General features: G+C 42.5%; 1 non-coding gene across 1 annotated transcript; it reads right to left on the bottom strand.

The window, feature by feature from the left end:
* Positions 1–16,154: 16,154 nt before the first annotated feature.
* LOC111825098 lies at positions 16,155–16,366 on the bottom strand. The gene has a single exon (XR_002828201.1). It is a non-coding gene; the product is annotated as a small nucleolar RNA U3 (small nucleolar RNA).
* Between the last annotated feature and the right edge of the window lie 479 nt (positions 16,367–16,845).

The following is a 16,845-nucleotide window of genomic DNA, read 5'->3' as shown; positions in this document are numbered from 1 at the left end:
TATCCTGCTACATGCAAATTCATGTATTAAGTCTAGTAGCTTTTGATGAGTCTCTAGGGTTTGTATGTATATATCATGTCATCTGCAAATAAGGACAGTTTTACTTCCTCTTTTCCAATTTGGATGCCTTTTATTTCTTCTTCTTGCCTAATTGCAATGGCTAATACTTCCCAGTACTATGTTGAACAGGAGTGGTGAGAGTGGGCATCCCTGTCTTGTTCCTGTTCTTAGGGGAAATGGTGTTAGTTTTTGACCATTGAGTATGATGTTGGCTGTGGGCTTGTCATATATGGCTTTTATTATGTTGAGGTATGATCCTTCTATTCCCACCTTTCTGAGAGTTTTTATCAAAAATGGGTGTTGGATTTTGTCGAATGCTTTTTCTGCATCAATTGATATGACCATGTGGTTTTTTTCTTTCAATTTGTTTATGTGATGTATCACATTTATTGATTTACGGATGTTGTACCATCCTTGCATCTCTGGGATAAATCCTACTTGGTCATGGTGTATGATCCTTCTGATGTACTGCTGGATCCGATTTGCTAAGATTTTGTTGAGGATTTTGGCATCTATGTTCATGAGGGATATTGGCCTGTAATTCTCTTTCATTGTGATGTCTTTACCTGGTTTTGGTATTAGGGTGATGCTGGCTTCATAGAATGAGCTTGGAAGTGTTCCTTCCTCTTGAATTTTTTGTAGTAGTCTGAGGAGGGTAGGTTTTAGTTCTTCCTTGAATGTTTGGTAGAACTCCCCTGTGAAGCCGTCTGGCCCTGGACTTTTGTTTGCTGGAAGCTTTTTGATGACTGCTTCAATTTCTTCCATAGTTATTGGCCTATTGAGGTTTTTAGATTCTTCCTGATTGAGTTTTGGAATGTTGTATTTTTCTAGGAATTTGTCCATTTCCTCCAGGTTGTCTAGTTTGTTGGAGTAGAGTTGCCCGTAGTATTGTTTAACAATCATTTGTATTTCTGTGGGGTCTGTTGTTATTTCGCCTCTATCATTTCTGATTTGGTTTATTTGGGACCTTTCTCTTTGCTTCTTGGTGAGCCTGGCGAGTGGTTTGTCAATCTTGTTTATCCTTTCAAAGAACCAGCTCTTGGTTTCATTGATTTTCTGTTCATCATTGATGTTTCAATCTCTCTCTCCTTCTCCCTCTCTGAAATCAATAAAAATGTATTAAAAAAGAAAGACATTGTGAAAAAACATGTTATTAAACATTAATATGAATAGATAATCTATGCATTGTTTTTTGTGTTTTTTATTGCTTCAAGTATTACAAATAGTAGAACATATATCTCCTTTTCCCCCATTGACCTCCCCCTGTCCTCCCCTACTCCCCAGCACATGCCCTCAGACCCCCCGCCCCAGTGTCTGTGTCCATTGGTTATCCTTGTATGCATGCATACAAGTCCTTTGGTTGATCTCTTATCCCCCTGCACAACCCTTCCCTGCATTCCCACTGTAGTTTTACAGTCTGTTCAATGTTTTTTTTGTCTCTGTATCTATTTCTGTTCATCAGTTTATGATATTCATTATATTACATAAATGAGTGAGATCATGTGATATTTATCTTTCCCTGATTGGCTTCTTTCACTTAGCATAATGCTCCAGTTCCATCCATGCTGCTGCAAATGGTAAAAGTTCCTTCTTTTTTACAGCAGCATAGTACTCCATTGTGTAGATGTACCACGATTTTCTATTGCACCCATCTGCTGATGGGTATTTAGGCTGTTTCCAAATCTTAGCTATTATAAATTGTACTGCTATGAACATGGGAGTGCCTATATCCTTTCTGACTGGTCTTTCTGTTTTCTTGGGATACATACCTAGAAGTGGTATTACTGGTTCAAATGCAGATCCATTTTTAACTTTTTGAGGAAACTCCATACTGTTTTCCACAGTGGCTTCACCAGTCTGCATTCCCACCAGCAGTGCAACAGGGTTCCTTTTTCTCTGCATCCTCCCAGCACTGTAGTTTGTTGATTTGTTGATGATAGCCATTCTGACAGGTGTGAGATGATACCGCATTGTTGTTTTGATTTGCATCTCTCAGATGATGAGTGAATTTGATCATGTTTTCATATGTCTTTTGGCCTTCCTTATGTCCTCTTTCAAAAAGTATCTATTTAGGTCGGTTTCCCATTTTTTGATTGGGTTGTTTTACCTTCTTTTTGTTAAGTTGTATGAGTTCCCTATAAATTTTGGAGATTAAACTCTTATTAGAAATAGCATTGGCAAATATGTTCTCCCATGCAGTGGGCTTTCTTGTTGTTTTGTTGATGGTTTCTTTTGCTGTGCAGAAGCTTTTTATTTTGATGTAGTCCCATTTGTTTATTTTCTCTTTAGTTTCCAATGCCCTAGGAGCTGTATCAGTGAAGAAATTGCTTCAGCATATGTCTGAGATTTTGTTGCCTTTGGATTCCTCTAGTATTTTTATGGTTTCCTGTCTTACATTTAAGTCCTTTATCCATTTTGAGTTTATTTATGTGTATGGTGTAAGTTGGTGATCTAGTTTCATTTTTCTGCATGTATCTGTCCAATTACCCCAACACCATTTATTGAAGAGAATATCTTAACTCCATTGTATGCTCTTGCCCCCTTTGTCAAATATTAATTGAGCATAATGGCTTGTGTTGATTTCTGGGTTCTCTGTTCTGTTCCATTTGTCTATATGTCTGTTCTTGTGCCAGTACCAGGCAGTTTTGAGAACAGTGGCTTTGTAGTATAGCTTGATATCTGGTATTGTAATCCCTCAAATTTCGTTCTTCTTTCTCAAGATTTCTGCATGTATTCAGGGTCATTTTTTATTCCAGATGAATTTTTGGAGAGTTTGTTCTAGGTCTTTGAAGAATGCCGTTTTTATTTTAATGGGGATTGCATTGAATCTATAGACTGCTTTGGGTATTATGGAAATTTTAATAATGTTGATTATACCAATCCATGAACACAGTATATTCTTCCATTTGTTTATGTCTTCCTCTATCTCTTTCTTCAGTGTCCAGTACTTTTTACAAATCGTTTACCTCCTTGGTTAAATTTATTCCTATGTATCTTAATTTTTTTGATGCAATGGTAAATGGGATTGTGTTTTTAGTTTCTCTTTCTGTGAGTTCATTATTTGTGTATTAAAAGGCCATAGACTTCTGGGTGTTAATTTTGTATCCTGGTACATTGCCGAATTCATTTATTAAGTCTAGTAGCTTTATGATGGAGTCTTTAGGGTTTTCTATGTACAATATCATGTCATCTGTGAATAATGACAGATTTACTTCTTCTTTTCCAGTTTGGATGCCTTTTATTTCTTCTTCTTGTCTGATCGCAATGGCTAGTACTTCCAGTACTATGTTGAACAAGAGTGGCGAGAGTGAGCATCCCTGTCTTGTTCCTGTTCTTAGGGGAAATGATTTTAGTTGTTGCCCATTGAGTATGATGTTGGCTGTAGGTTTGTCATATATGGTTTTTATTATGATGAGGTATGATCCTTCTATTCCCAGCTTGCTGAGAGTTTTTATGAAGAAAGGGAGTTGAATTTTGTCAAATGCTTTTTCTGAATTAATAGATATGATTATACTAGAGGCCCAGTGCACAAACATTTGTGCACTCGGCAGGGAGGGAGGTCCCTCAGCCCGGCCTGTGCCCTCTCGAAGTCTGGGACCCCTCGGGGGATGACCACCTGCTGCCTTAGGCTTTCTCCCCTGCAATTGGGCCTAACCTGGCAATCAGACATCCCTCTGGCAGTCTGGCAGCCCTCTGGGGATGTCCACTTGCCAGCGGGGAGCCGACCTAAGCTGCAGTCGGACATCCTTAGCGCTGCTGAGGAGGCTGCCACCACCACTGCTGTACTGGCAGCCATCAGACTGGCTTGTGGCTGAGCAGAGCTCCCCCATGTGGGAGCTCACTGACCACCAGAGGGCAGCTCCTGCATTGAGCATCTGCCCCGTGGTGGTCAGTGTGTGTCATAGTGACCAGTCATTCCCAGTCTTTCTGCTGTTATGGTCAGTTTGCATATTACCCTTTTACTATATAGGATAGAGGCCTGGAGCACGGGTGGGGGCCGGATGGTTTGCCCTGAAGGGTGTCCCAGATCAGGGTGGGGGTCCCGCTTAGGTGCCTGGCTAGCCTGGCTGAGGGGCTGAGGGTTTTCAGGTGGGCCAAGCCAGCTGGCGACTGAAGCTCCCAGTCTCTCTTTTTTTCTTTTTTTTTATTCTGGGATTTATTTACCTTCTATAATTGAAACTTTCTTGCCACTCCAGCTCTGAGGCCATGGCCTGCTGAAAGCAGGTATCTGGGGTTTGTTTTGCTTCTATAATTGCAACTTTGTTGCTTAGAGTGGAGCTCAGAGCCCTGCCGCAGCAGGGAGGAAGCAAGCAAGCCTCCTTCTCACTTCAGCTGCATGGCTGCTGGCCACCATCTTGGTTGGCAGTTAATTTGCATATCTCGCTGATTAGCCAATGGGAAGTGTAGTGGAGGTATGGTTAATTTCAATCTTTGTCTATTAGTAGATAGGATAGCTTTTGTCTCTCAATTTGCTTGTGTGGTATATCACATTTATTGAGTTGTGGATATCATACCATCCTTGCATCCCTGAAATAAATGCCACTTGGTCATGGTGTATGATATTTCTAATGTAATGTTGGATTTGATTTGCTAGAATTTTGTTGAGGATTTTGGTCGTCTATGTTCATGGGGGATATTGGCCTGTAAGTATCTTTCTTTGTGGTGCCTTTATCTGGTTTTGGGATTAGGGTAATGCTGGCTTCATAGAAAGAGCTTGGAAGTGTTCCTTCCTCTTGAATTTTTTTGGAATATTCTGAGGAAGATAGGCTTTATTTCTTCTTTGAATGTTTGATAAAACTCCCTGGTGAAGCTGTCTGGTCCAGGTTTTTTGTTTTTTGGAAGTATTTTATTATTATTACTGCTTCAATTTCCTCCATAGTTATGGGCCTATTCAGATTTTTTTTATTCCTCCTGGGTGAGTTTTGGAAGGTTGTATTTTTCTAGGAATATCCCCATTTCTTCTAGGTTGACCAGTTTGTTGGACTAGAGGTGCTCATAGTATTTTTTTATGATTCTTTGTATTTCTGTGGGTTTTGTTATTATTTCACCTTTTTCATTTCTGATTTTGTTTATTTGGGTCCTCTCTCTTTGCTTGTTGGTGAGCCTAATGAGAGGTTCATCAATCTTGTTTATCCTTTCAAAGAACCAGGTTTTGGTTTTATTGATCTTTTGTATTGTTTTTGTTTTTTTTTTTGGTCTCTATGTCATTAATTTCCTCCCTGATCTTTATTATTTCCTTCCTTCTGCTCACTCTGGGATTTTCTTTTTGCTCTCTTTCTAATTCTTCAAATTATAGAGTTAGATGATTTATTACTAGTTTTTCTTGTTTTTTGAGGTAGGCCTGTAATGCTATGAACTTCCCTCTCAGGGCTGCTTTCACTGTGTCTCGTTGATTTTGGATTATTTTGCTTTCATTGTCACTTGTTTCCAGGATGTTTTCTTTTTCTTCTTTGATCTCTTTGGCAACCCATAATTCCAACCAAATGGTGGAATTACCAGAACAACCAGTCAACCAGTCACTGTTACATGAACTGACCACCAGAGCACAGATGCTCAACACAGGAGTGGCTGACCAAGATGAGTGGCTGCCCCTGCAGTGGGAACAGCCACTAGCAGGCCCAGGGTGAGGCCGAGTCTCTGCACCTATCAAATAATTGAGACTATCCAGACTCTGAACTTACCCCACCAGCTGATGCAGGCCTTCTAAAGTGTGTTCTGGAAAGAGCGTGGGGAGCTGGCATAGGTGGATGACAAGAAGGGACATGACTGTGGACCCTCTGGGGAGGCTGTCCCAATGGCTGAGGATCCTGGAGCATGGCTGCTCTGAACATTCCCAATGGTGTCACCAACCTGCCACCACACATCATGGACTTTCACTGAGAAGCTTTGGGGTGCAAAGCTCTCTTCCAGGTTTCTCCAGAACACAAAACATGTCTTTACTCAAGACATTACCCCAAAATATCAGCTCAGACTAATTTCCTCAGACAGCAGCTGCTCAGAGGGCAGGTCCACAGCCACTCGGCTGACTAGAACGAGTGGCTGCTTCTGCAGCAGGCCAATCCCCGCAGGCCACTCCAGAGTGTGAATTCATGCACTGGCCCTCTAGTTGTTTAATAGTATTCAGCCTCCAAGTGTTTGTATTTTTTTATTGTTTTTATTGTAGTTGATTTCTAATTTTATGTTATTGTGATCTGAGAAGATGCTTAATATTTCAATTTTCTTGAATTTAGAGAGACTTTGCCTGTGTCCCAATATGTGGTCTATCTTTGAAAATGTCCCATGTGCACTTGAGAAGAATGTATATTCTATAGCTTTGGGGTGGAATGTTTTGAAGATGTCGATTAAGTCTATCTGATCTAGTGAGTCATTTAGGATTGCTGTTTCTTTGCTGATTTTTTGACTAGAGGATTTATCAAGTGATGATAATGGGGTATTAAAGTCTCCTACTATGATTGTATTGCTGTCGATCTCTCCCCTGATATCTTCCAGAAGTTTGTTGTTGTTCTTTTGTTTTTTATTTATTTTGGTGCTCCTGCATTGGGTGCATTTATGTTTACCAGAGTTATATCCTCTTGTTGTATGAATCCCTTTAGAATTATGAAGTGGCCTTCCTTGTCTCTTGTTATGGTCTTCAATTTGAGGTCTATTTTGTCAGATATAAGTATTGCTACCCCAGCTGTTTTTTTTCATTTCCATTCGCCTGAAAGTTTTTTCCATCCATACACTTTCAGTCTGAGTGAGTCCTTTGTTCTGAGGTGAGTCTCTTATAGACAGCATATATATGGGTCATGTTTTCTTATCCATTCCATCACTCGATCTCTATTGATTGGAGCATTTAATCCATTTACATTTAATGTTATTATTGATAGGTACTTATTTGTAGCCATTTCTATTTTTAAGCCTGTGCTCCTTCCTTCCTATCTATTTTTTCTTTTTACAGTATTCCCTTTAGCATTTCTTGCGTTGCTGGCTTGGTATTGATATATTCCCTTAGCCTTTTTTTTTTGTCTGCGAAGTTCCTGATTTGCCCTTCAATTTTGATTGATAGCTTTGCTGGATAGAGTATTCTTGGATTCACTTTGGAAACTTTATTCCATTCCCTTCTGGCTTGATGTATTTCTGTTGAGAAATCATTTGCTAATCTGATGGGAGATCCTTTGTAGGTATCTCTCTCTCTCTCTCTCTCTCTCTCTCTTTTGCAGCCTTTAAGATTCTCTCTTTGTCATTAACATTTGCCATTGTAATTATGAAGTGTCTTGGTGTGGGTCTTTTGGGTTCATCTTGCTTGTAACTCTCTGTACTTGTGTGACTTTTTTCTTCCCCATATCAGGGAAGTTTTCTGTCATTATTTCTTCAAAAATATTCTCAAATTCTTGCTGTTCTTCTTGTCCTTCTGGTACCCCTATTATACATATGTTACTTCGTTTCATGTGTTGCAAAGCTCCCTTAGGCTCTCCTGCTTTTTTAATTTTTTTCTCCAGTTGCTGTTCAGATTGGGCTTGTTTCTCTACCTTATTTTCTAACTCACTAATTAGTTCCTCCACTTATTCTAGTCTACTGTTGAAATCTTCCATTGCATTTTGATTGTAGCTATATCACTTTTGATTTCTTCCTGATTTTTGCATAGGTTGTTGATTTTCTCATCCATCCAATTTCTGAAGTGTATGACCATTACTCTGAATTCTTTGTCTGACATATTGAATGGCTCTGTTTCACTTATTTTCTTTCTTGGTGATTCCTCTTTTTCTTTCCTTTGGGGATTTTTTCATTGTCTCCCCATTCTAACTATCACTAGAAGGTCCAAGCACCTAATTGTGGGGGCCTGAGCCTTTTGTGGAGGGAATGTTGTGCCACCTGAGGGTCACTAAAGAGCTCAGACACTGAGATGTGTGGCACCAGGAATCAGAGTACCCGTGTGCCTGTGCTGAGAATCAGAGTCACGGGCGCTGAGTGCAGCCTCGTGCGTGTGCTGAGAATCAGGTTCCCCGTGTGCACACCTAGAATCAGAGTCCCTGCACATGCGTGTGCCAAGAATCAGGGTCCCCAAGCACATGTTAGGAGTCAGAGTCCCAGTGTGCATGCACCTAGAATCAAGAATTGGTGTCTCTGGTGCTTGGTGTGGCCTTGAGCATGCTCCAATAATCAGGGTACTTGTGTGCGTGCAACAAGAAACAGAGTCCCCGAGTGCGTGTGCCTAGAATCAAAGCACTCACGCTCAGTGCTGCCTTGCCCATGTGCCGAGGAGAATCAGTCTGTGTGCACCAATAGTCAGAGTCCCCATGTGTGCACAACAAGAAACATTTTCCGTGCATGCATGTACCAAGAATCAAAGTCATTGGTGCTCAGTTCAGCTTCATGCGGCACCAATAATCAGTCTGCAAGCCGATAACCAGTGTGTGCAGCAAGAAACAGAGTCCCCACTTGGGCGCAATGAGAATCAAAGTCACTGGTGCTCAGTGGAACCTTCAGTGTGAGTGCTGATAATCAAAGTCTCTGGCCTGCTAGGGGGGTGTGGTTTCACAGCTGCCCAGTGTTGGTGTGAGGCCCGCTTGTGCCCCCCAGCTAGCTCAGGCCCTATGTTGTTGCTGCAGGCCAGTGGGGAGGGGGATTCTCTCTGTGACTCACAGAAATCTGAGGCCAGGATGTCTGGAATATTGGTGTCCTTGGGTCTGAAGCTGTGGTAGGAGGTCTTTGCCAGAGTGGCTGTAGGGTCCCAGTTTGCATCTGAGGCCACTCTGGGTGGTGGTGAGGCTAGAATCCTAGTCACTGCAGTTCTGTCCTTCAAGATGGCATGTTTCTGTGCCAGCACCGGCCACCCAGGAGTGTTGCAACAGCAGTGGGGTCTTGCAGTCTAAGACCACCTGGTCCTCCAGCCCCTAAAAGTCCTGCAGGATCTAACTGTCCCTAGCTCACACACACACTCTCCAGACATGTCTACACACTCCCCTTTAACTCCCTCACTTTCTTACACTCTCTCTCTCCCTGCCATCTTGCCAATTACCATCTTCCTCCCCCATTCTGTTTTTCTAGAGCATCATTAAAACGACAGAATTGCTTGTTCAGTAATTCCAATTAATTGTCAAAAATATTTTTTAAGAACTAGTCAAATTTCATCTGTCAAGGGAAAATAAATACATAGACATGATTTAGACTAAAGCCAAAATATAAATGTCTATCAAAATATTTGAGCACAAATATATTTCCTCCTCCTATATTGCCCATTACTGCAGGAGTAAAAATAAAAGTAAAATGATTGAAAACCAACTCAAAACACAAGTCAAAAAATTCAATATTTTAAAGTGAAATTGAGTTTCTTGGGTTTTAAGACTTGTTAAATCAATTTCTCTTCACAATAATTTATTTGGGGGGATTAAAGTTCATCAGATATCATATACTTTTTGCTCATATTGTTGAATTCCAACTAAAAAACTAATCCTGATGATAAAATGTACAGACTGGATATAGATCTAGGTGCTGGTATGGAATCTACACTAATAAAAGAGAAAGATGCTAATTGACCATACCTTCGCTATGCCCTAAGCCACGCCCACCAGCCAATCAGAATGACTATATGCAAATTAACCTAACCAAGATGGCGGCCGGCAGCCATGGAGCTGGATCAAGCCAGAAGCTTTGTGGCCTGGGTGATGGCAGAAGCCAAGCTTCCCACCGGCTAGGGCCTCCTCGCATGGCAACAAAGTTTCAATTATAGAAGACAAATAAATCCCAGATACCTGCTTCCAGCCAGCCTCCACTGGAAGCTTGGGTGGCTGGGAGCCGTGGCCAGCCTGCAAACAGCCATCAGCCCCTCACCCAGGCTGGCCACACCCTCATGGGGTGAGGGTCCCCACTGGGGGGCTTAGCCAGCCTGAAAACGGCCCTCAGCCCCTCACCCAGGCTGGCCACACCCTCATGGAGTGAGGGTCCCCACTGTGGGGCTTAGCCAGCCTGCAAACAGCCATCAGCCACTCACCCAGGCTGGCCACATCCTCATGGGGTAAGGGTGCTCAATGGGGGCATAGCCAGCCTGAAAATGGCCCTCAGCCCCTCACCCAGACTGGCCAGGCACCCCCGGGGGAACCCCTACCCTGGAGTCACTCTAGCCAGCCTGCAAACAGCCATCAGCCCCTCACTCAGGCTGGCCAGGAACCCCAGGGAGGACCCCCACCCTGAAGGGGCTGTGGCCAGCCTGCAAACAGCCATCAGCCACTCACCCAGTCAGGCCAGGCACTACAGTGGGACCCCCACCTTGATCCGGGACACCCTTCAGGGCAAACCAGCTGGCCCCCACCCATGCACCAGGCCTCTATCCTATATAATAAAAGGGTAATATGCAAATTGACCCTAACAGCAGAATGACTGGGAATGACTGATCACTATGACACACACTGACCACCAGGGGCAGACGCTCAAAGCAGGAGCTGCTCCCTGGTGGTCAGTGTGCTCCCACAGGGGGAGCTCTGCTCAGCCACAAGCCAGGCTGATGGCTGCCAGTACAGCGGTGGTGGTGGGAGCCTCTCCTGCCTCCTCAGCAGCGCTAAGGATGTCTGACTGCAGCTTAGGCCTGCTCCCCGCTGGCAAGTGGACATCCCCCAAGGGCTCCTAAGCTGCCAGAGGGATGTCTGACTGCCAGCTTAGGCCCAATTGCCCGGGGAGCAAGCCTAAGCCAGCAGGTGGTCATCCCCCAAGGGGTCCCAGACTGTGAGAGGGCACAGACCAGGCTGAGGGACCCCCCCAAGTGCACAAGTTTTTGTGCACCGGGCCTCTAGTTTAATATAAAAGATGTGACTAAAAACAAATTAAGATATTTAACTTAACAAAACTTTTTTGGGGACTTGGGATTTTATATTTCTAGACTGATGTAGTAACAGCAAAGTTACAATTTGCAAAAGAGAAACAATGCCTTTTGAGAGAAAGTGTTTAAATGGAAATATAATAAAAACTCAAGGGAAGACTAGTTTATATACAGGGTGGAGCAAAAGTAGGTTTACAGTTATGAGTACACATTTTAACCTTATATATATTAATTATGATATTAGCTTTCCATATGAACAACTATAAACTTACTTTTGTCCAACATTGCATACTAGAAATGTTTATATACATGTATATATTTTTAAATTTTATTGTTGAGAGTATTACAGTTGTTCCCATTTTTTTTGCCACCATTGCCCCCCTCTACCTGGTTCACACTATGTCCCAGGCCTTCACCCCTTATTGTCTGTGTCCATGGGGTAGTGCATATATGCATATAAAATCTTTGGTTAATCTCCTTCCACTCACCACCCACCCCTGAGATTTGTCTATCTATTCTATGCTTTCATGTCTCTGATTCTATTTTATTCATACTTTATTTTGTTCATTAGATTTCTTGTTTGTTTATTTTGTTTTTAGATTCAATTGTTAATAGATATGTATTTACTGCCATTTTATTGTTCATACTTTTTACCCCTCTTCTTCTCCTTCTTCCTCTTTCTTCTCTTCTAATTCTCGTTCCCCTTCTTAAATAATACCCTTCAACATTTCATGTAATACTTGTTTGGTGGTGGTGAATTCCTTTAACTTTTTCTTATCTGTAAAGTTCTTTATCTGACCTTCAAGTCTAAATGAGAGCTTTGCTGGATAGAGTAATGTTGGTTGTAGGTCCTTGCTATTTATCACTTTGAATATTTCTAGCCACTCCCTGAAAAGTTTCTGTTGAGAAAACAGCTGGCAGTCATATGGGCACTTCCTTATAGGTAACCAGCTGCTTTCCTCTTGCTGCTTTTAAGATTCTCTCTTTGTCTTTAACCCTTAGCATTTTAATTATGATATGTATTGGTGTGAACCTCTTTGGGTTTTTGTTGTTTGGAACTCTGTGCTTCCTGGACTTGTAAGTATATTTCTTTCACCAGGTAGGGAATGTTTTCTGTCATTATTTCTTCAAATAGGTTTTCAATATCTTGCTCTCTCTCTTCTGCTTCTGACAACCACATAATATGAATGTTGATATGCTTGAAGTTGTCCCAGAGGTTCCTTACACTATCTCTATACTTTTGGATTCTTTTTCATTTTTGGACTTCTGATTTGGTGTTTTCTGCTTCTTCATATTCCAAATCATTGATTTGATTCCTCTATTCTACTTTACTCTTGATTCCCTGTAAATTATTCATCATTTCAGTTAGTGTATTCTTCCTTTATGACTCGTCTTTTTTCATATCTTTGATGTTCTCACTAAGATCCTTGAGATCTCATTAAGTCCCTTGATGCTCTCATTAAGGTCCTTGAGCAACATTATAACTATTGTTTTGAACTCTATATCCAGAAGTTTGCTTACTTCCATTTCATTTAGGTCTTTTACTGGAGATTTCTTCTGTTCTTTCATTTGTGACATGTTTCTTTGTCTCCACATTTTGGCTGCTTCTCTGTGTTTTTTTCTATGTTTTAGGTAGAGCTGCTATGCCTCCTGGAATTGGTAGAATAGCTTTACCTAATACATAGAAACAAACACAGAGAAGCAGCCAAAACATGGAGCCTTTGCTCCAGTGCTGGAGCTGAGGGTTTGAGTCTGAATAAGTCTATGCACTGGCCCTTTAAGAAGAACTGCCCAGCCCAACCAGTTTGGCTCAGTGGATAGAGCGTGGGCCTGCGGACTCAAGGGTCCCAGGTTTGATTCTGGTCAAGGGCATGTACCTTGGTTGCGGGCACATCCCCACTGGGGGGCATAAAGGAGGCAGCTGATCGATCTCTCTCATCGATGTTTCTGACTCTCTATCCCTCTCCCTTCTTCTCTGTAAAAAATCAATAATATATATATATATATATATATATATATATATAAAAAAGAAGAACTGCCTGGGAGGAGAAACCAAGATGGCGGCATAGGTAAACACCAGAAATTGTTGCCTCACACAACCACTTCAAAAATACAACTAAAAGACAAAACGGACATCATCCAGAACCACAGGAAGGCTGGCTGAGTGGAAATTCTACAACTAGAAGGAAAGAGAAAAGAACACTGAGACACAGAGGAGGTGCAGAAGTAAAGTGCAGAGGTACTGAGGCGCATGTGGAAAGGGCTGGCAACTGAGAACACGGTTGTCTTTTTCAATCGGGAGGGAGTCTCAAGCTCCTGAATGCTCTGAACTCCAGTTCCAGGCGAGTCTCTGGGGACCCAGACTCATACCAGAAGAAACTCGACTCTCTGGCATCAGTCAGAACTCGAGGGCGGCTTTCTCTCAGAGGTGCTTGCAGCGATTACTGGGACACTGAGATGCGGGACCTCTTAGGGTAGGACTGAGGATCTGCCATAGCTGTTTTCTCCGCCCTGTTGATTCCCTGAGACATGGACCCACCCAAGCTGTGCGTAGAGGCTTTTGCATATGAAAGGCTTGGCCCTTTGCAATATGAAAATTACCTAACAAACTGCAGCTGGGTCAGAGAGACCCAGAACTTCCAAAAGAAGGCCCAAGGCCCCACAGCAGCTTGCATTGCTTCACAGCTGGGCCTCATCTGGGCACCTCCAAACACCAAACAAAGAAGAGGAACCTGAAGATCTCTCCATAGCTCCTGCTGGGTAGCCTCAGGCAGAGGCTAAATTAGCACCTCCTTAGAAACCCAAAAGCCAGTGTACCCAGTGGTCAGAGTGGAACCACCCAGATTACAACTCCTCAGATCCATAAGGGACACATTCAGGGGGCAGACTCAGTGAGCACCAAAGCCCCACTGAAGCAAGTCTTGCCCCATAAGGGTGTCTCCAGCACAGAAGTTCTCCCACTGCAGACACAGCTGATTCTCACAGCCAATTGACCTGGAGGTCAATTCCTCCCAGTGATACCGACAACAATCAATGGTTAACTACAACAAGACTGTGCACAAAGCCCACAAAGGGGTGCACCAAGAGTGTCTACCTCAGGTAATTGGGGAGGCTGAGCCACTGGGCCCTATAGGACACCTAGCACAGAAAGCCACTCTATCAACACAGGGAAGCAGCCAAAATGCAGAAACAAAGAAACAGGTCACAAATGACAGAATGGAGGAAAGCAAACTACTGGATATAGAGTTCAAAACCACGGATATAAGGTTTTTCAAGAATTTTTAGAAACTGCCGACAAATTTAGTGAGACCCTCTATAAATCTAGTGAGACTCTCAAGATTATGAAAAAGGACCAACTAGAAATTAAGCATACACTGACTGAAATAAAAAATATTATACAGAGTTCCAACAGCAGACTAGAGGATCACAAGAATCAAGTCAAAGATTTGAAATAAGAAGAAGCAAAAAGCACCCAACCAGAAAAACAAAAAGAAAACAGAATCCAAAAAATATGAAGATAATGTAAGGATCCTCTGGGACAACTTCAAGTCTACCAACATCCGAATTATAGGGGTGCCAGAAGAAGAGAGAGAGCAAGATATTGAAAACCTATTTGAGCCGAAACCGGTTTAGCTCAGTGGATGGAGCGTCGGCCTGCGGACTGAAAGGTCCCAGGTTCGATTCCGGTCAAGGGCATGTACCTGGGTTGCGGGCACATCCCCAGTGGGAGATGTGCGGGAGGCAGCTGGTCGATGTTTCTCTCTCATCGATGTTTCTAACTCTCTATCTCTCTCTCCCTTCCTCTCTGTAAAAAATCAATAAAACATATTTAAAAAAAAGAAAAAAAAGAAAACCTATTTGAAGAAATAATGACAGAAAACTTCCTCTACCTGGTGAAAGAAACAGACTTACAAGTCCAGGAAGCACAGAGAACCCGAAACAAAAGGAATCCAAAGAGGACCACACCAAGACACATCATAATTAAAATGCCAAGAGCAAAAGACAAAGAGAGAATCTTAAAAGCAGCAAGAGAAAAATAGTCAGTTACTGTTGAGGTCCTGCCCCAGCAGGTCCATGGGTCCCCAAAGGTGTGGATGGAGTCGGCAAAGAAGGAATGACACGGAGACAGCTTTCAGTTGATCAGCAGCCTAGCCAGGATCTCTAGCCAAGTTCTGGTTAGGATATCCAGCCAAGTACTGGTGTTTATTGTCTTGTTACATCTGTATTTATACCAGTTGATTTTAATCCTGTCAATTTCTATTCCAAAGGTTAGGGCATTTCTTATCTCCATTCCAGGGAGTAAAGATTATATAGCTTAAGCATGATTGTTTGTAGTTAAAGTGATTAACTACCCCCCTGGCACTTAGTTAAGGGATTTTATCCCCTCCATAACTTCAGGGAAAAATCCCTACAAGGGGAAACAACCTTTCTCGAAGAGGTTACCTTGGTTAAAACACATAGCGCTAAGGAGAGCAAACATATTAAGAACAGTATGCTATATACGCCAGGTCCCTTAAAACATATGCTGTGGAGATGTTTCTTTCCTGCAGTGACTGTGTCAAGCAGCAAGGATGGACCGGCTTCCGGCAAGTGACCTACAAGGGAGTACCCACAAGATTGTCAGCTGATTTCTCAACAAAATCTATGCAAGCCAGAAGGGAGTGGCAAGAAATATTCAAAGTGATGAATAGCAAGAACCTAAAACCAAGATTACTTTACCCAGCAAAGCTATCATTCAGAATTGAAGGTCAGAGAAAGAGCTTCACAGATAAGAAAAAGTTAAAGAGTCCATCACCACCAAAGCAGGATTATATGAAATGATGAAAGGTATTCTTTAAGAAGAGGAAGAAGAAAAAGATACAGATAAAAATTATGAACAAGTACATATCTATCAACAAGTGAACCTAAAAATCAAGTGAATAAAAAATCTGATGAACAGAATAAACTGGTGAGTATAACAGAATCAGGGGCATAGAAAGGGAATAGACTGACAATTCTTGGGGGGAATGGGGTGTGGGAGGTGCAAGAAGAGACTGGACAAAAACCGTACACCTATGGATGAGGACAGTGGGGGGATGAGAGTAAGGACAGAGGGTGGGGTGGGAACCGCGTGGAGGGGAGCTATGGGGGAAAAAAATTGGAACAACTGTAATAATCTGACCAATAAAGGCTTTTTAAAAAGCAGGCGCAACTGTGCGTATCTCAAAGTATCCACAGCTGTCTGTTAATGGTTGCAAAAGCAGACTGCAGCACTGCTGACAAAGTTATTCTTTCTTTTTAACCAAGTAAAAAACCGAAAACCACTCAGAATGCATCCTCTCCCTCTTCTTTCCCAAGAGAGAGAAGAACGATCATCAATGGCAAGTGGCAGTTACCAAAGCAACACCAAGAGCCAGCTTCACGCTCAGGAGAGGATGCTGCATCTCCTCCTCGTGGTTTTGGGTGCTCTACACACTCAGAGAAACTTCTCTAGTAAAGAACTATAGAAATGATCCCTGAAAGTATAGTGTTAACATTGGCATCATCACCTCCACCAGGTCTACCACAGCCGCATACTTTACAGTCATGGTGAGATAGTTTCCCTCGTTCTGATTCCACTGGCAAAGAGAAAAGCTTTCCAGTCTGTATAATGATTCAGATACTATCACTCAACAATGATTTTAACACTTACGTGGAAATTAAATGTCCAAAGTTTTTTTAAAAAGGCTACTTCATTAACATAATACTGAACGACAGCCAATCACAATCTGTGCCATTTAAGCCCCAGGAGGTATCACTCAGTTCCGGTGAGGCGGGCCCGGCCCCTGGGAGCTACCTGAAAGGGCGGGCTTTTTCTTTCTTAGAATCTAGCTGCTTCCTGTGATTGGTGAAACGTGCTGCAATGGCTGTCCTGAGTTTGACTTTCAAAGGCGGGTGGATTTGAGACTGGTTGCCATGGCTGGGGCGGGGAGGGCAACTGCAGCTGGGATCCAGTGCTGGGAGACCCATCT

Source organism: Myotis lucifugus, unplaced genomic scaffold (assembly GCF_000147115.1).
Source record: "Myotis lucifugus unplaced genomic scaffold, Myoluc2.0 scaffold_13, whole genome shotgun sequence".
NCBI classification, from domain to species: Eukaryota; Metazoa; Chordata; class Mammalia; order Chiroptera; family Vespertilionidae; genus Myotis; species Myotis lucifugus.
The sequence above is the reverse complement of the archived record's forward strand: the minus strand, read 5'-3'. Positions and strand labels throughout refer to the sequence as shown.